Source organism: Oxyura jamaicensis, chromosome 5, assembly GCF_011077185.1.
Source record: "Oxyura jamaicensis isolate SHBP4307 breed ruddy duck chromosome 5, BPBGC_Ojam_1.0, whole genome shotgun sequence".
In the NCBI taxonomy this organism is placed as follows: Eukaryota; Metazoa; Chordata; class Aves; order Anseriformes; family Anatidae; genus Oxyura; species Oxyura jamaicensis.
Window position 1 is genome coordinate 60,764,747 of NC_048897.1, and position 19,995 is coordinate 60,784,741.

Here is a 19,995-nt window from a genome sequence, read left to right on the forward strand (position 1 = left end):
GAACAGGAAAGATAAACTGGGAGAACCAAAAACCTTTGGTGGACTTACTACCTATCTAGTATTTATGTCCCAGCAGGTTTGTCTTTGTAAAACCCGAACCCTATAGGGGTTTATAAAGTACCATTACCTTGGAAAAGGTTTTAATATATTTTAGATTTCAAAGCACGGGCATTGTAGGTTCAGTTCTGCACTGGCTGCATTATGGCTGTGAGTTACTGAATCACCGGGAAGAGGCTGAAGATAATTCATTGGCATTCTTCTTGAAACAATTTGTACTTTTTTAAATGCAAACAGCAGAAATCCCAGGGCAGGCAGAAGAGCATGGCTTTGTATTTAAGACTTGATGATATTAAAAAACTTTGTTTTAGCTGTCACAAAATAATCAAGATATTTCTGAAATGTTTTGTGAACTTTTACTCTGTTGTATGGTGGATGTGAAATTTTCTGTTATTAGCAACTATCTTTTGTCATAAATATATCTCTGAATGCAGAGACCTTTTGCCAGATGTGCACGACAATGCCTTCCTTGCTGTTTAAACAGCAAACAGATAAGATACTAGCCTTGATACTTCATTGTCACTGAAGTAATTGAAGTAATTACTTCATCTGGCAGATATGTTGCTTATTTTCTCTGACTTGATTTTTCAAGATGAGTTTAGTTTAAACCCTGGCTGTTGTATTTACTTTTTTAAAGCATGGTTGAGTCAACAAGTTTGTAATGATGGGCCCTTTTTTACATAATAGGCAAGTTTCCTGACTCATTAAGTTGCTGTTTAAGCAAAGCACCAGGCTGCTAAATCCAGGCATGTTTTTCAGGTAATAACCCTCATATTGAGTGAGCTTAGCTGACCAATCTTCAGAATCCCTGACACAAAAACACCATTTAGGGAAAAGCAAATATTATAAGTAAACAGGAAATCTGGCATTTTAAATGTTTATGGAATTAGTGATATTTTGGTTGCCTGTAAAAAAGACCCTCAATGTATTTAGAGAAGTGCTGAAATTCCTTGCCCTTCTTAAACTACTGCATGCAGCTTTTCAATCCTATGTCGTTCCAGATCCCTTAATTAAGAAAACTTAAGCCTAATATTTGTACACACTGGCTTGGTAGGAGAAATATAAAAATAATCAGAGGTCCTTGCAATGAATTGAGAGCATAATGGCTCCTCTCACCTGTGGCACACAGGAGTGCTGCAGTAAAGCAGCTTGGAGGGGTATGTTATTCTTATGAAATGCTTTTTTGTGTGTTTTATGCTGCCAGTTTGCAATATTGGCAAAGGCTGGCAGAATAAGGGAAGCACTGATTGTCTGGCAGAGTAGCATTAGCATTTACAGAGCTGAGCTTGCCAGCTGCCTGGGTCTCAAGCATTTGGTTTAAATTGTGGTCTGAACCATTAGAAATCCAGGGAAGTTTGCCTCGTAGCAGTTGCAAAACAGCTTATGTACAGGCAGGGGACAATGATTCACTGCCAGGCTCAAAAAGTCACATCTGCCCCTGTCCATAGGAGTAAGGGAGTATTTCTGCAGTACATCCTTCTCACAGAGTTGGTAAGAGCCAGATAGCTCCAGCAATGCTGCTTTTTCACACTTTGACACCCGTGGAACAAATTTACCTATAAATTTACCTATACCTATATAAATTTACCTTTACCTATATAATTTTACCTATACCTGTGGAACCTATAATTTTTTTTTCCTTCCTTAATCAACTTCTCAGCGAGAACGTGCAGCATCCAGAGTGCAGGTGAGAGAGCCAAAGATAAGAACTCAGGAGCTCTGTCAGTGTTGTAATTTGTGCTGTGTGATTTCTTTTGTGGTTGAGAAACTTGGTCAAATGGAATAAATGAGTATTTTATTTAATTATGATTGTACAATTTGAAGAACAGTGGGAAAATGAATAATTGATATAAGACTAGCTAAATTAGGAAAAAAAAAAAAAAAGGCACCAATATTTTCAGGAGCCCATGAAGTAGTTTAAATAATAGATGATTGTATGTTACTCTGATTTTTTTCCCCTACACTCTATCCTACATTTTGGGGGTGTATTCATTTTCTTAAAGAATGAATATTCTAAAAGAAAACATGGTGGAAGAAATGCTGCCCGGCACATCTCAGGCATGGCTGGAGACAGCTGCCCTGCTGCCTTCCTTCCCAGCCTGGCTGTTAAGGTGGCTGCCTCCAGCTCTAACAGGAAAGCAGGGAGTTAAGACCACATCCTAAAACTGCAAGGCCTCCACAGGCGCTCCCATCACACCTGAGGTTCTGTTTCTGGCTTTTTGACTTATGCATGTAGCCCCCTATGTATGTACAGTGCTTCCTAGCAGTTAAGCATCTGGCTGCAGCCCTAGTTTTAGAGGTACGCTGGTGCAGGAGCAGGAGACAGAGGGCACAAACAGATTTATTTCCCTGTTCTTGGACACGTGTACCTTCAAAAGGTTTCGGGTAGACTAGCTGCTTCTGACACGGTGGTGGCAAAGGTTGCTCATTCGGAATGAAATCCATTCTGACATTAGAACATCACACACACAGCTGAATGCACAGCTGGGCAGCTGCTAAATACCATGAACCAGGAGTACTGAATCTTGTGTGTGTTGGAAAGGGGGATTTAACGCATAGGGCAGGAAATAAAGGAAGTAATATTTTTTAAGAAGCTGAGCTGGCTATCAAGTGGAATTTATAAGCTTTCGCCGTGCTTTGTCCCAGTAAGTATGAAGTGTCTGTATCTATGAGAGCTGCCAAATGTCTGTCTTCTACATTTGTGTTGAAAATCTGTGTGGCCAGATAGAAGCTGTATAGTATAAGTCTGAAAAGAGAGTCATAAACATTTAGAAAATGCTAGTATTTGGGAATACATTTTTTTTTTTTTCCAGTAGAGCTTCTGTTTAGTTTTCCTTGGAAGTCTGTGATCTGCATATTTAAGGGCTGCAAGTACTAACGTAACTACAAAATGAATTTATCTGAAGCTTCTTCCCCTGCAATGTTGAAATTTATAGGCTGGTGTATATAATACAAAATCTATCTGCTGCTAACCACAGTAATAAATTATGTGTCATGGTACAGACAGATGAAGTATTTTTTCTATAAACACAGAAATGGTCGTCTGAGACCTCTGAGAGGGAAGATCTTCTGTTGCAGTGCTTCTGCCAGAGCCACTGACAATCTTGACAGATCTAGCTTCCTGCTGAAATTGAAGTATTTTGTGAGAATAGATTAATTACTGCTAATAGTCTTGACAGAATGCTGTCAAGACGTCTTGTTTTGATTTATATGGAATATAAAATGCAAGTCAAAACGACTCACCGGTGCTTGAAACAACTTGCTTTGGAGTCTTACGTTTAATGTTTCCAATTCTTCATTAAAATGAGTGCTTAGCAAAAGCTGGAATTTCTGACATGGAAAATTGTTCCCAATAGATTCCACCTCATAGTTTTCTTTCTTCTTTATCTGATATGCCAACCATATATATCCGAGGCATATAAAAGAAAAATCTTATCTTTAAATTATTATTATTGGTGTTTAATCCTTGTGCTTTTGTAAAATATCTACATGAATTTACTATTGGTCATATAGCTCAAGATTTAAAGCCTTACATATAATGGATATTTGAATTAATGTTGAGGATTGATACAATATGCTTATCACGTTTTGGGGGAAAAAAACTGTCATCTTTTTCTTGCTCACATCTGCTGAAATTCTTTGAGGCCCTACCTCGGAATATGCTATGCCTGAGGCACCAAGGAATACTTTCTTTCTCCTTACTAGATGCATCAAATTCTAACCCCATTGTTTTTCCTCTCCTGTTGGACTCTTTTGTGGTAGATATTCCCCTGGCTAGACAAGCCCTGCTCAGTGCCAAATTTCAGTAAAGACCAGGAAGTGTAATAAGGGTGTGTGTCTTTAGCTTGGCTCATCTCATGTGAAATGAAGGTCATCTTAGAGGAAGGCTGTCCAATGCCTGCAAATCAGAATCTCCTATGGTTGACATTTAAAGTTACTTGACATTTTGCAACAGTGTGTGTGCCTTACAGATGTGAACAAATATTGAATTTGTAAGAAGAGAAAGTGAAGAAGCAAGTGCTTTGGCTCCAAAGCCAAAGGAAGAGCATTGTCTGCTCCCCTGGGCTGAGAATGAGGTATTTTTTAATGATTTGCCTTAGGCTTATGAACAAAAACTACAGAAGCAACTGGCTGTTGCTTTTATTTATTTACTTATTTTAATCTTCATGAGGAATAATTATTTATGGCAGCATTTAATTTTAGCTGTAAACGAGATTTACTCATCAGCTTTACAGCCACTTGCCTTTTTGAGACTTGCTTTCTATGGAGTCTTTGCATCTGTAAGTATCCCAATCTGTTTCTGTGCTCTGACCGTGAAGCTCACACAGTCTTTGGAGACTTCTAGTAAGGGCAGCTAAAGAAGTCGAGTTAGTGGCTGCACAAATCCATTTTAAAATACCACTGTGGCTCACGGAGGAGATCTGCAAGCAGGGCAGAGCAGGTGTTTTATCAGCATGTTGCCTGATACGTAGCATGTAGGAGAATGCATACAAACATGCTTTCCTGCTGGCATTGAACGCATGAAGGAGCTGCTTTGGACCACTTTTACAAATACCCTGAAACTCTGCATGCTGTAGTAAGGATTACAAGAGCTAATTGTGGTAATCATAGAAGCCGTTATTATTTACATTCTGTAATTGCTTTTTCCCGGCTTTAACAGTTTCATTTACTTTGTACTTTTCTGAGTTGTTTTCTATAGATGCAATGAGCATCGTGCTGTTGTTGTTTTGGTTTGGGGGTTTATTTTTTTATTTTTTTTTATCCATAGTTTATATTATTCTATTAGAAAACTTTGCATGTAAAGAAACGTTAGGTGTAGAAGCATACTTTGTTGGATGTATAGCTTGTGAAGTTACAAGGTGTGATGTAAGGAATATACTATATGTAAACTGGAAGGAGAAAACATTTTAAAATCCAGTCTGCACTTCAAAGCAAATACCATTTGTGTTTTCTGCACATACATATTGCAAGACTGATTTAACAAGGAATGCATTCCCTGCAAAATTAATGTGGTAACACTTCCATTAACAGGGGAGAAAATGCAGTGCCAGTTTTCTGTTGGAAGACAAGAGATGACACATAGCAGTACATCCAATAATTAATATCTGTATTTTGAATCTCCTGATGTCTTCAAGTGCTCACACAATGCTCCATCTTAAAGCAGAAAAATTCATTTATTTTTCCAACTGGAATAAACAGCACCTGTCAGTATAGGCAGAATGGGCTGCCAGAAAGTTTTCAGCTGGAGCATTTGCCACTCTTTCCAGCAAACTTTGGTTTCATGATGAAGTCAAGAGGCAGCTGAAGATGCCAGTTAGAAAGCAACTGTGGAGCTTTGTGCACATCCGTGTTTATGGCAGTCCTATCTGTAAAGCCCACCAAACTGAAAACCCCACTTTTGGTGAGGGAGGAAGGAAGGAAAAGCTTCTGTGGGTTCAAGAAGTGGCACTCTTCCTCTTGGCACTGAATCCATGCCCCGGCACTTGAAAGGGTATGTGAGGGGATCCTTGTTTTATTTCGGATTCTGGGCAATTTTTCTGAATACCAAAAAGTTCTCTGTGTTAAAACAACATTCTGTCCAACCTTCAGCTCAAGTAGGGGCATTTTTCTTCTCATTCTTTTCCCTTGGTATTTAAGACCATAATATTTGTATATAAATACTTGCTTTCAAAGGATTTTTTTTTTTTTTTTCTCCAGGGCCTATTTTCATGTCATTTGTTAAAAAATAGAACTCCAGAGATGATGAACTTTCCTATTTACTCCCATTTTTAGTGTGTCCATAAACCTCAAACAATTTTCTGGTACTAGGAGCCATCACATGGAGCTAGAAGGAGACATGGTAAAGGCAAGCAAAAGGAAATAGTTTTTTTGCACAGCAGGCAGCAGATGTGTCTACCTTGCCAAAGAAAGCTGTGGGTGCAAAAGGTTGTTATATGGATTCAGGAGGAGATTTGACTCAGAAAATGCCATGCCCTGAACTGAGAACACATGAAGGCTGGAGGAGGTGGGATCCTTTTTTTAAGGATTGCTCATTCTTTTCTCTGGGTGTCCATGTATTGCTTCTGCATCAGGCGGGTTCGGAGCTAGGCGCGTCCTGGCTCTGAGGCCACGCAGTGGTTCTGCTGTTCTCTGCGTGGTTCACACTTCATGCTGTTAGTGTTTCCAGGGCTTCCGAGGAAAGAGAGCAACACCCCAGAGGTAGGTGCCTGTCAGCATTTGCTGATGTAATCCCTCTGCGATGAAAGGAGCTGTATGAGTAAACACTTAGTCATGTTCTAACCAAGTACATCTATGAGACAATGAAATGATTTAGAGACCAATAAATGTGAATAGTTTTCACTTGGCGGTTTTCTTGCAGCTTTCCATGCTCGGAGAAAACAAATGTTGTTTCTTATAAAATTGCCACTGAAATGGTGGTTGAAACTGATGAGAATCCCACCTGGAAACCTGTGTGTAAACAATAATATAAAATAAATAAAAACCCTATTCTGCAGACATAAATAAAGAGCCAGTTAATGTGTCAGGCTGGGGAGGATACATTAAAGGTATGGACAGTGGGAGATTCCGCAGTGCTGGGTAAAGCATCTGTTTTAGCTCACTGGTTTTTGTTGCATTTTGTTGTTGTTGTTGGTGGTGGTGGTTTGTTTTTGGTTGCCTCTTTTGAAGCCTCCCAAGTGCTTCTTCACTCCCAGCCAATTTTTCCAGTGTCAGCCTCGAGTTCTTGTTGTTATTTAATCACCGATCATGTTTGCCTACCAAAGAAGGCTGTGGAGTCTCCCCGCTTGCACATCTTCAAAAGCTGCCTGGCCAAGGTCCTGGGCAGCCTGTGGTGGGTGCCTGAGCGGGGTGGGGTGGGCTGGGGGTGTGGACTAGGTGCCCCCTGGAGGCCCCTTCCCACCTCAACTTCCTGTGATTCTGTGAACTAGCAGACTTTTGCATAAGCTGCTTTTTCCACTATGAAACGTATGTGCTATGTTGTCCCTGCCAGTGGAAATCAGATAGAGCATAACAGAAGGAAACAGGGAAATACATCATGGTGTGGGTGGTTGGGTTGCGGGGAGGGTTGTTGGTTTGCTTTTTCAGATTTCTCTCTGAGAGCATGACCCTTAGAGAAGGACCAAATCCTGCTCTCTTTGAAGGAGCTGGTGGGATTTATGGCCTTCCCTGGAATGGCAGAGTGCATTCTGAGGATATGTTAGGATCTCCAGTGTCAGTAACTGGCTAAAAGGCCGAACGCTTTGCATCAGCATAGAAAGCAGAGTACAGAGGTGTTGAAAGCAGTGCACAGAAAGAGAAATAGTGTCAGGAGAAAATAAGCTGGAAAAAGAAGCACTGCTTGGCAGATCTTCTGGAGTCTGATATGTGGGGAACATCTCACTCAATCCATCACCAGAGAGCTTTAACAATGAGGGAGGAGGAAGGGAGAACCAAGCCCCCAAAAAAGCAAGAAGGTGAATTGTCTTGCTTTGTGTTTAAAGGCCAAGAAATGAGTGTAATGTCTTCCTGCTGCTTCAGGGACAGTCCTGGTTCTGCTGGGACCGGAGATCTTCAAAACCTTTCTCTTGCTTAGCAGGCAGGAAAGTGGCAAGTATGGTGCCTTTTCCTCTTGTGGGTGTGATGTATCTTTGGCAGTGAGGAGCCCCTGTGGCGTGGTCGCAACTCACCTGGGAAATCAGCCTTAGACCACCATGAGGAGCCAGCCTGCTTCAGCACAGTGAGCTTTGCAGGGACTGCTGCAGCTAATTTTCAAGGATCAGATGCTGGTTAAAACTCAGGAAATTCTCTCTGAGCATAAGAAAGAACATCTTTACTGCGAGGGCAGTCAAGCAGTGTCACAGGTTTCCCAGAGAGGTTGTGGAGCCTCTATCCTTGAAGGTATTCAAAACTCATCTGGACGTGGTCCTGGGCAGCCTGCGGCAGCCGCCCCTGCTCCAAGCAGAGGAAGCCAGCCCGGACAATCTCCTGAGGTGCTGTCTGGCCATACAGCGATCCTGTAGCTAAGTAACAGGCAGCATCTGAGCTGTAATTTCTAGTTTGATGTTGTGGGTTATCCTTCAGCACATCTCAGTGTTGAAAAGTAAAATTGCTCCAGAAAAATTATTTTGTACCCATGTATATCAGATGGGGCTCTCGGGATAATGGCACATTTAAGAGCAGCTGGTTCACTCATTACCTCTGTGTTTGTGTTGCTTCAGCTCAGAAAATGTCTAATATTAGAAAGTCTGCTATAGCAAACTGTTCCTGGCCTAGACTTAGACGCATTATCTATAACAGGGCTCTTAACAAGATTTCTGCAACAGATCCATAATCTGGAGAGAGAGAGACAGAAAATAAGAACTGCAAAGATGTACAAGCACAGACTGTGTTTGCATGTCCTGATGGCTTTCTGGGAATGCGAGAAAAAAACATCTGGACTTATTTCTTTTGTCATTGTCATGGCACAGCTCTTTTATCAGAGACCAACAAATGAATGAACTGCTGAATCTTAGCCCATTTGTCTGTCATCTCCTGCCTCTGATGCAAGCAGGCAGAGAGATAGCACAAGGACTGTGTTTCAGGCTTGATCCAGCAATGTGAATTTACCCTTTGGTGTTTCCTACAGCTGTCGCAGGAGAGGTTACTTCCTATGGGAGGGCAGTGGTGTATTGTGGCAGAATCTCTGCCAGCAATTAGCGCAAATGCCTTTCTCTGGAATAACAAGAAACAAAAAGCTGTGGGGCCAGTAAGATTATGGGTCAAGAAATCCTGCCTTTATTAAGTGAGGCCATTTTCCTACCTGCTGTTAAGCTGACTAAATATAAAAGGCTAATTTCTGGAAGGTCACCCAGTGGAGTAATGTTACCCGATTTTGCTTTTATATTTCAACACTATTTTTTCTTTGGTTAAGGTTCATTTGCTGCTTTCAAACAATACCTATATTTCAAATACATCAGTGATTTGAGTAACTCGCTTGGAAAAATACCATCTATTAAATGAATCTATTAAATGAATGATTTTGCAATGTAATGCATTTAAGAAATTGAATAAGCCCTGTATTATTACTTGTAATAGTCTAGTCCCTTGGCATTAAAACAAAACAGAACAAACCAGCACCTAATTTCCCAATTGTCTTTACATGTTTCAGCAACCAGTCCTCTGTTAATGCTGAATGATGTGCTGCATGAGATTTGTAAATGTTCCTGTGGTAGATGGGTATATCTTTATGTACTTACATGGTAATACTTTTCTAATACACTGAGGATTCTTATGTCAGATGGGTCAGCTACAGATCCCTAATTTACGATGGTTTTTATTTCATAAGACTTTTTCCAAGATAAGAGTACTGTGTTTGCAGCTGGAAAGCACATGAGACAATGGCGTATGTTAGCTCCAAAGTAAACCTGTGCTAGTACAGCTCCCGCGTGCTGTAACTGTGTCTGGCAATAGACTTGCAGTGTTGATATGATGCCAGCGTAAGGAAATCTTCGGGAATCTTTTAGCCTAAGTCCCCACTGCCCTTCAGGTAGGGCCTGGGTGTACCTGCGAATGGAGCCTTTCCCATGGGCTGCCTCCAAAATCAGCCTGCAGATTGTCATGTGGACCCCAGGTCAAGAGGCCTCTGGATGGCACTCTCAGAGAGGCTGTACAGTTAGGAAAGCTGTTTGCTTCCCTGGGTGTTGTCCCAGATGCTGACATCAGTGCTGTTCTCTACAGCTTCTGGGACCATCAGGTTCCTGAATTCTGTTTTGTCACTTGTTTTTCACTGTTGTGTTTGATTTTTTTTTGATTTTTTTTTTTTCATTGCTGAGTTCAGGTTGCATTCTGGTTGCTTTGAAAATAGATCCTTTGGGAAAAAAAAGGTAAGATTTCTTTTCTCTTGGGGAGCTACTCTGCATAGCTTGGAGGTGCTGGGCTGTGAGGCATGGCAAGCCAGAAACCCAGAGCAGAGAGTTGCACCAAGACAGAGGGGAGCAAGAGACCTAATCAGGCCGCTGGGAGGATGGAGAAACCCTCCGGAGGCCCAGGGCAAAGCTGGCTGCTGTGCAGAAAGGCACTGAGTGAATTGAAACCAGGACTGGAAGCAAGGATAAAGTGAGCAAAGGAACATCATCTGTAAAATTTTCTATCCCTTTCCCTGTTGCTTTAATGGTGTTTGTTTTGTTTTGTTTTTAAAGTTTCTCTGTTTCAATTTCATTCTAAAAGATATCAGTTTATTTATTCCTTCACTTTTTAAAGCATTTCCGTCTCTGGGAAGATCAAGCATGCAGTCCCAGGATAACTGTAAATGGTGAAAAGTTGAACTAGGAATAGCAAGCATTTGCAGAACTGGAGATACAAATTTAAAGATTCTGGGTCAAGCCATTGTCTGGTGTGTTTTTGTTGTCTTACCACCTATTGTTACCTAAGGACAAATCTTATTAAAGTGTAATCATAAACTCACAATTTCCATTCCCTTGTTAAATTGACACAAATGGAGTCTATTACTTGTTGTTGTCTCAATTTCTACCTGATATAAAATCAATGCAGAATTATGGCCACCAATTAGCCAATCAATAGAGACCTTTTGTTGTGTATTGTAAGAAAGAAGAAATGCTTGTTCTCATTTCTTTGTCCTCCATTCAGAGAAACAAGTAATCTTTTCAAGATTGTATCAAAGTAATTATTTGGTAGCTGCATAAGATACTTAGGCCCAGAAAACTATTTTGAAAACTGTTATCTTGCTGCTTTCCCCACCTTCTTCTGTATGCACATCTGTATATGTTTGACTACCTGAAGTCTTGATCTGAATGGGAAGGGCAGGATGATTGGTACCAGCAATGGGTCATAAAATGGAGCAAGCCATTAAGTGCTGTTCTCCAGCATTTTTCCCAAACAGCTGATGTACATCATACCACAATAAAGCTTCTGTACTCAGAACATGAAGATGATGCCAAGTGATGGCTTTTGTGGTTGTAAAGAAAGTGTTCTAGCCTTCAATGGGTACTATCTTTCTTACTTTTTTTATTTCTACCCCTGTCCCTTCCCCACTCCTGTTCTGGAGTTTGAATCTCTCATTAAAAAAAAAAAAAAGTGTTCAAAATAACATTATTCAAAGGAAGTTGCCAGTGCTGTTTCCCATCCATGTATCAAAAGACGTGCTATGTTGACATCAGAAAGGTACTGTGGCCCACTTTCATACATGCTTTAACTGTGGCTATTTCTGCATTATAACCTTAGGGTTATAATAATGCCGTGTCTGAAGCAGAACATTAGTGTGCTATGTTGCATACAGACACATGAAAAGGAGGGATTTTCCAAACACACAGGGTATGGAAGCAGCTTATCTGGACCAAAAAAGACAAGTCTGTAACAGAAGATCACCGTCTGTAGGCTGGCTGTGGGACTGGCTTGTGGCTTGACTATTATGAGAGGAGACAGGTGCAAAGGGAGCAGAAATCTTTAGGATTGTTATGTAGAGTTAGGTGGTGGGAAAGAACCTGAAGGGTCCTTCTTGTCTGATGGAACATCCCTTTGTGTCTTGCAGATAACTTCCCGTATAATCATGACGAGTCATATGTTCACGTTTTCCCATCAGCTCTGAAAAGTTAAACACTTAAACATGTTCAGGGCAGAGCAATACTCTGCCCTCTTCTGTTTGTGACTGAGCGGTGGTTTTGTTTACTGGTGGATCCGTGGTTGTTGTCTACCATCAGTGAAATATAGGTCACTTTCTCCATACGGGAACCTGTGTGTGCTACTTCATCTGCATTAACCATTGCAGACAGCTATGGAAATGACCTTTTTTAATCAAAAAGAAACTATTTTCTAGTCAAATTCAATACACCTACACTGATAAAAGCATCTTCTCTGATTTGATAGTGATGAGAATTTTACAGATTCAGTAAGTTCCTTTTTTTTTCTTGTCATTTCTTTTTTTCTTGGCTATAAAACACATGTACATTAGGCATTTGCTATTTGATCGAAGCATGAGGAGTTGAAGCTTTAGCTATTCATGCTCAAACCAGGGTATCAAAACAGAGCCCACAATTTCTTAAATACAGGTGGTGTCACCAGGCACATAATTGAAATAGGCTTCAATGTTGTAGCAAGAAAAGATGTAGGCCTAGCTCACCACGGCAATTAAATGGGTCCTAACCCAGTAGACCCTAAGGCATGTGATTTGGGGTGTTTCTAAATTAGGATCAAAAGATGTAAAATGCCTAAATGCTATTGATCTTGATTAAGCAAACAACAATTAATTTTCCAGTATGTTGCAGCCCTGGTTTCACTGTTTTCTAGATAAATGGCAATGCTGAGCTACCTTCACATGTTCTGTGTTAACACAGATATTTATTGCAGAGCTACTCCACAATCAAATGCTGCTAGAGTTGACTGTGCTTCATCTTGTTCCTTAAACTAGTCACAGCTGAACTAGCCAAGACTCGTATTGGTTATTTGTTAGGATGCAGCTGACTAATTCAGTCTTTCTTCAGATCAAGAGGTGGACGATATGAAAATCTGCTCTGTAACTGATTGTTTCTTTTACCTTTATCTTCTCTGGGATAAAACTGTTTGAGCTGGGTTATGGTGTGGATGCAGTCCCTTTGTATCAAGGTATTTCTGTACTTAAAATGTTCAAGAAGGCTTTCAGGACTTGATGCTTATGCCTTTTAAGCATTATTTATTTGAGAAAGCTCTTCTCCCTCTGTGAGGTAAACTCATGCAGTTCAGTTCTGTATTTTTATCAAAGATTGGAGTTGGTAAACAAATGTAGGTGGCTTCCAAGCATTTTCTATTTCTGGCTATCTAACAGGAATTATTAACTGAGGTGAAAAAAAAAAAAAAAAACACTTCCAAGAGGCAAGCACTTCAGGCCTTGAAGATACATCCTTGGAACTTGTAGTATTGGCACAGGCATGAAAGAGAGTTTGGAGCTTCTGCTGGGGATTTGGTCACTTCTACTGGGTGTGTTTCTGTACCTTCCATTTGTTGAAGCTGTACAAAGCATAGAATAAGGCTCTAGCTGTTGATTATTGCAATGTTGATGCCTACAAATCAGCCATATGTGGTTTGTGCTGTGAGCTCACATGGCAAACAGGCAACACGTAAACAGCTCTGCAAGAGCTGAACTTGTACTTAATGGCTCCTGCAGCTTGATCGGGGATGCTGATGAAACTTTGAAGGTATGGTAATGCTGCACGCAGATACTTCAGTGTGGAAATTGGGTGTTAGGAGCCAGTATGACAAATGGCATGTTCTAGTCCAACGTTGGTTGGAAGTACTGGAGAAGCAGCCCTTACCAGGAGGGTGGAAGGAGCAGCCTGGACTGCAATGTGACCTGTGGTGTGGTGCTTTGCACCCCTGAGGCAGGAGAGAAATTTCAGGAAAAGCTGGAATGTCTTATTTTTGAAAAATGTTAAAGTCTGTGACTTGGACATTTCAATTGTGAATTGAAACACTGCAGTGCTTTCCTTCCCCCTCCCCCCCCCCCCCCTCATTTTTTAAAGATCATTAGCTTTTGGTGAAAAGTTGTCTAAACGAGACTTCAGTTTTATTTGTCTATCTTCTCAGCAATAGACCCATATATGATTTTTTTTTAACATAAAATTTTCTAATTTATTCTCTTAAAAATCCAAAATCACCAAATATTTTCAGATATCAGAACTAAATTTCAGCATTAGAGGTTGACCTGAAGATTAACCCAATATTACTGTCTCAAGAAATTATAGTTCTTTTCACTTTTGCTGCTTCATTTGGGATACAAATATGAACTAGGTTATGAGTTTTTTTTTTTAGACTGATTTCAGTCAAAGATTTCATAAAAATACATTTTTGTAATGTAATACCTGTCTCAAAAGATTTGAAATTATGCCCTCAGCTCAGATTTCAGTGCTTAGTGATACTTTCATTTTATATTCTGTAAGTATCAGTGGTGTTTCTCTTTACATTTAGGTTGTCACTCTATTTACTTACAGTAATTTCTGTTCAAGTTAGTCTATGTCAAATAGGGTAATTGGAATTCTTCCTTCCTTCTTCAGTCTGAAAACGTTTTCATTAGAACTAATGTCTGCTCTGAGATTGTTATCCCAAACACGTTTAGAAGAACTGATCTGGTCAGGGCAAGTATTGCTAATTACAACCTTCATGTCCCCAGTAAACATAACTAGCACTATCTGTGGTGCTGTTTAGCAGACTTTATTTTCTCACTGTGAGGGGAGAAACTAATCTCAAATACAGATCTAGCTGGAGTAAGAGTATGAGCATGGAGCCGTGCAGTTGCTTTGATTTACAGCATCTTTGTCCCTAGGTTATTTCCCTTTCCTTTTTGGTCTAGTTGCCTTACATTCTGTGTAACCAAATGCACCGTGTGAAATCATGTCATTTAGATTCTGCCCTGTTTCTCGGGGTCTTCGCAATGGTCTAAATCACTGCAGAAAGTAAGAAACTGTACAAATAACATCTTACCATTCACAATTTCTGCATAAAGATTCTACGCAAACTGCTTAGTCAACAGGAAAAAGGATGCTCTATCAAACATACAAAATACACATGCACACAGGAAGCCAAGCATGCATGAAGGAGGGAAGGAAACTTTATCCCTGAGGGAAGCAGCAGATGAAATGTGTTATTTTTAGGTAGATGGGACTTAGGCTGGTCATGTACTTTTTAACTACTTCTGAAGGACCTTGGGAGCTTTAATACCCAGAAAGAAACTGAAAGGTGTGATACATAACATTAATGACTGAAGTGGAACAGGTGTTTTTTTCTCTTGGTAATTCATGATTATTGTTTTAAAGGCTGTAGAAGGCAGGGTTTGTTTTGTTTTTCTCTTTTTTTAAGTTGGGAAATTTTAGAGCATGGAAAACAATAGGTTTTCCATTCCATGAGCAAGCTGTTCTGGGCTCTCAGGGTGTTGCATTTAGCTCATTAGATTGAATCCTGCTGGAGTGATAGATGCTGCAGCCACCATTCACTGCTGGCAATCTGGTGTGTCTCCATGCTTAATTAGTCAGTGAAATTAACTTGAAAGGCAGCACTTGCCTTGACAGAGGCATTGAGAGAGATTAGATGTAGTGTGATGGGTTTTTATGTGGTGAATATTTGGGTCCCAGGGGATGACAGTCAGCTGGGGCATGAAGCAAAGGGGGCAGAAGAAAGAGCATTTGGCCTAGAGGTGTGGGAAATGCCTTGCAGTAAAGAGCAAACAGGATCCGGTTCGGTTGGCACAAGCTTACTAACCACAGAGCAGTATTTCAAGAGCTTATAGGCGCTGGGCAAATTGAACGCTGGCCTGCTTGCTGAGCAGCTGACTGCCTGCCTTCCCTCAGTATACGAAGAAGCTATGAGGTATCACTATGGGTATGCAGGAGGATGACTTAAATATGCCCAGCAGAGTTTTTGGGCCAGGCACCACCCAGTGCTGGTGGTAGGCTGCATGGGAAACGCATGCAAATCATGCCTCAGAGTAAGCCACAACTCACGCCCACCCACTCCTTGGCTCTTCTTCAGGAAAGACGGATCTGTCCTGCTCTCTGCAAGCTGAGTATCAGCTCTGGTGACAAGAAGCTATGTAACAGTTTGCTCTCATGGCAGATGAGGCGAATAGCGTTCAGGCTGCATCGGAAAGAGCATGCCCAAGCAGATCGGGGAGGCTGTTATCTCCATCTACTGGTAAGATAGCACCCGGACTGCTGGATCCAGCCTGGGGCTGACCAATTGGTGAGGAATGTGACACTGGAGGGGTGACTGTGAGAAGGCTTCAGTCATGGCATAACCGAGAGGAGCAGCCTTGAAAAACATTTAAACTGCTATTTCCTTTCAAAATAAAAATCATCTCACAATTAACTATTCCTATGCTTAGTTTCCTTAGCTGATGAAAGCTTGCTTGAGGGGCTGTCTATAATGCCAGTTCACACATCTAAAGCTATTCAACCTCTTCCTTCTGGCCAAGCACCAGATGTACGCCTGGTTACCCCTTTTTTAGGAAAAAAAGGGAAGAAAACATTACTGCCAGATGTCCATTCTTCTTAATATGTTATTTTTGCACTAATTTAAAGTTTTGTCATGGTGGGTAACAGGAAAGAGTGAATTTTCCCCTCACGCTGGTGCTGAAGGCATTTAGCTTTGTCCCTGTTTACTACTTGAGGAATGAGTGGTTACTAGTATTCACTCACGTGCTTCTTGGCTTTGGATTGCTCACGACTGTCATAATACGAGACCGGTGTTTTGGCAAAGCTGTGCACCTAGCCACGGTGGGACAGGGCCTGCTCTTCTTGTTCCCTGCAGCCGGGGTCACTTCTCTGCTCATGTCTGAAAACCTCTACTTCTAAATGAGGTGTTTCCTCGGCCAGCTGCCTCTGGCTGTGGCTGGAAGCTCTTTGCTCTTTCTCACTTTGCTCTTTCTCACTGGGGCTTGCTGGAGAAGCACGAGAGTGTTTTCCAGGCTATGCAAAGGGCTAGCTGTTGGGGTTTATTTTGGTCTTCCTTCTCTGCAGAACTCTTCAAGTCTGGTCTGCCTGTGCCTTGGAGGTGTTCACAGGAACACTTCTCTCTTCTCTGAGATCTAGTAATTATCTTTTCTCCTCAATATCCAATATTTATTTCCTTTTTTTTTTTTTTTTCTTAAAAGGCTTTGCGACTGTGTGTTATAGAAATGCTAATCTACCATAAAGACCTCTTTCCTACAGCATCAGATAAAAAAGTGCTGCTTTGCTCACAATGTAATGTAGCTAAAGTTCATTCAGGGCCACAACTCTCCATGGTGGTGCAACGGGAAAAAAGCAATAGAAGAAACCTCTACAAAAGCTGTAGACACATCATGCTACGTTTTAGAGTGTTTGTGAATTTGTTTATCTTGCTGTTATCTAATAAAAAATCACAATTGCTTTTTAGATTTGAGGTTTTGAACAGAAAGCAAGCACTTCAGAAATCTATTAATAATTGGAAATGTTACAACATTTCTAGTTGAAGTTTTTTTTACTGTAAGGTGCAAGACTTGCTAATGAAGTTAAGTACCTTTATCAGAGAGGGATGCAGAAATTTCTGTGGGGTAGCTACACTGTAATGTACTCAATGATAAATTCCCCTCTGCCTTCAGAGCAAAGGATGACATTTCAGTAACACCAGCTATCAGCCTAGCTCCCAAAAAGGGCGAAACATCGCCATCTTGAGGTTGCTATTCTGTATGGAGTCTAAGTGTGGTGAGAAAAGTACTCAGCTACAGTTAATTAAAAATAAAACATCTTCAGTTCTGCTTGAAAGGCTCTGATGAAACACAACGATAAAGCCAGTGCAACAGACAACTTGATTTTTCGTTAGATGTGCCCTTTCCACCTTTTTTTTAAAGAAGAAAAGCATTTATTGTGTTGCGGAATCCTATTAATATAGTAAGTACTCTTTTGTTAAATAACAATAAAAGGGAAAAAGTGCAAGGTATTTTAACCGTAGCTCTTAACTTTAAGATGTCCTAACTACCACTATTACCTTTATGCAAAGATTCTGCATTAGTATTTACAGGTATAACACTACAGTATAGTCAGGTGCCTAATAATCATTAATGTGTCACTTTGTGTGTTTTTAGTGCGCAAGCTGATCCTCTTTTGACTTTTGATTTATGTGTAAATTCCACTGTCCCAGGAGCTGCTTTAAAAAAAAAACACTAAACACAACAAAACCCCCACCTTGTTACAATTCTACATTTTTCCCCGTCACAGATCTATTATATACATGTTTTTTGTGAAGGTCTGAGTCAGGAGGGATAGAGGAATGTAATCTGAAATATATGCCTATTCCTAACTCTTAAGGTTATTGAACTGAATGATCCAAGATCTAGGTGGATCAATTTAAAACAAATGTTGAATTTTAGCCCTTAAAACGCTTATGATTTCAGCACAGTGTATGTGGGGTCGAAGTCCAACAGAATTGCGGAGACAAAGGAGAAATTTCCCAATACTTCTTAGGCAGGCTTTTTAGTGGTTACTTGTGTATGAATATCAAAGATTATCTGGGAGCAATTTAATTAACTTTTTCTTATAAAGTTCACGTAATTATTGACTTTCTGATTAACTTTGAACCTGCTGCTGAGTGTCTGTGTTTTTTAGTGTGCCCAAGAAACAGTCGTCAGGCTAGCTGACGTGTATAAATGCAATGAGATCCGAGGATAATGTGAAATATGCTCAAAGAATAACTTTGCTGCATAGATGCTAGTCAAGGTAACTGGCAGGCCCCTGAGCACTGAGAACATGCCAGCCGAACACCTCTCAAAACCACCTCTGCTGTGGTTGTGAAGGGTACTTGTGTTACAGGGTATCTCCTCGCTCTTAGAGGAAATCCGTATTTTGTAGTTATGGTCGTGGGCATACTTCGTACTGCGTTTAGTTTTCCTCTTTATGGGCTAATTTACAGAAATGGGATCTGAGCTCTGAGATGAAGTGTACGGAAAGAACTTGTGGAAATACAGGAATTGTAGTGGATTTAATAATGGCGTAGCTTTTCCTTCCTTCATTCTTTGTCCCTCAGAGTAGTACATGTTAACTAAACTGATTTCATTTTTTTTTTTTAATGAGGACTGAATTTCTTCAGTAGCCAACTTAGTACCTCTATGTCCGTGGGTGGTGGTGGTGTTGTTTTTATACACTGGGCAAGCGATGCTCAAAATAGAATGCTTTCAGGAGTCCTGGTTTCTATAGGTTTAGGGTTGTTTCAGGTCAGGACGGAAGTCTGTCTAGTCCACTAATTTTTCCGACAACAGTCAGTAGCAGATGCAAAGGGAACAGTTGAAGAAGCAGCCAAGAATATTTCACCACCCACTTTTCTACTCAGATAATCAATTATGGTGAGTCCAATACTAAAAGAGCAATATGGACATATTTAGGTATTTATCTATGTTCATATACACAAGCCTTTGTTGGGCTAAAGAAATAGCTCAGCCCTGCCAAGAAACAACCTCCTGGCAGGTAATTCAAAGAATGTTTTTTGCTGAATGGAGGCGTTAGCATCAAAAAAATATATAAATAAAAATCAAATATGCTAGTGAAGGGGTAGAAAATCCCCATCCTTGTAACTGGAACTGTTACAAGCTGACTAGAGGAGGTAATAAACCCTTAAAATAGGATCAAATTTGACAAGAAAACAATGGTTTGTTTCTTTTCCGCTAGCACTGTTGGTCAGATGCTAGCTGTGGCACCTGGCATTTACTATATGGCAGGCAGCTGTACATTTGCATATCCACCTTCCAGTAGAAAATTGCTGGCTGGGCCGTGAAGCTGAGTGGTTCTGGGGAGCAGTGGAAAGTTGCCCATGGTCCATGGTGGAGCTCTTGTTACTTCGAAGTATTTTATGTGAGTGCCTGGACACAGAATGGAGCTGCTTCAGAGTGAGAGAGATGTCTTCTGAGCGTGTCACCCCAGGTGTGATGACAGCTGTGTGACTGTCTTAGATGGATAGTGACGATTACAGCCAAGTCTGTGCAGGTGGGACTATAGGTTTTCCCTTCTAGCCCTCTTTTTGCTCCTAGAAACCAGAATGAAGCAGAACTGGCTCGTGGGAATGAAGTAACAGAAATACCTTGCAACTTATAAGAATATAAACTAAACAAAAAGATTATGGCCCTTAGGTTACATCCATGTTCTTACTTGGCTTTCAGCGGAAGTTGTGAGACTGTAACTGTTCCTGGATGGGATCCTTTAGATGGCAAATACTGTGATTTAGTGCTAAACGGTGCTATTAGCATCTCTGAGTTTGCACATTACCAGTAAGGGTTTTTCAAAAACCTGAAAGTAAAAAAAAATTGAGATACTTCTTGTACCATGACTGTCAAACATTTCTGAGTTTTATGGGTTTCTAGCTTTCCTCTGTAAATCTGGCAGCAGTAGCCCTTTGCGGGGAAGTGGATCTTCTTAACCAAAAGCCCTTTAAGAAAAGAGTATCCCGAGAATCTGGATATGTTTTTAATCATGCTTGTGACTTTTGAGCTTCCTC

The 19,995-nt window shown here is 40.6% G+C and overlaps 1 protein-coding gene and 1 long non-coding RNA gene across 2 annotated transcripts in view; both read left to right on the plus strand.

The window, feature by feature from the left end:
- TUB (TUB bipartite transcription factor) overlaps positions 1-19,995 on the plus strand; it is a 137,717-nt gene that overhangs the window by 18,255 nt on the left and 99,467 nt on the right. The gene's annotated exons all lie outside the window — the stretch shown is intronic.
- On the plus strand, positions 14,414-16,327 carry LOC118168702. The gene is made up of 3 exons (XR_004751739.1): positions 14,414-14,736; positions 15,526-15,687; positions 16,095-16,327. It is a non-coding gene; the product is annotated as an uncharacterized LOC118168702 (long non-coding RNA).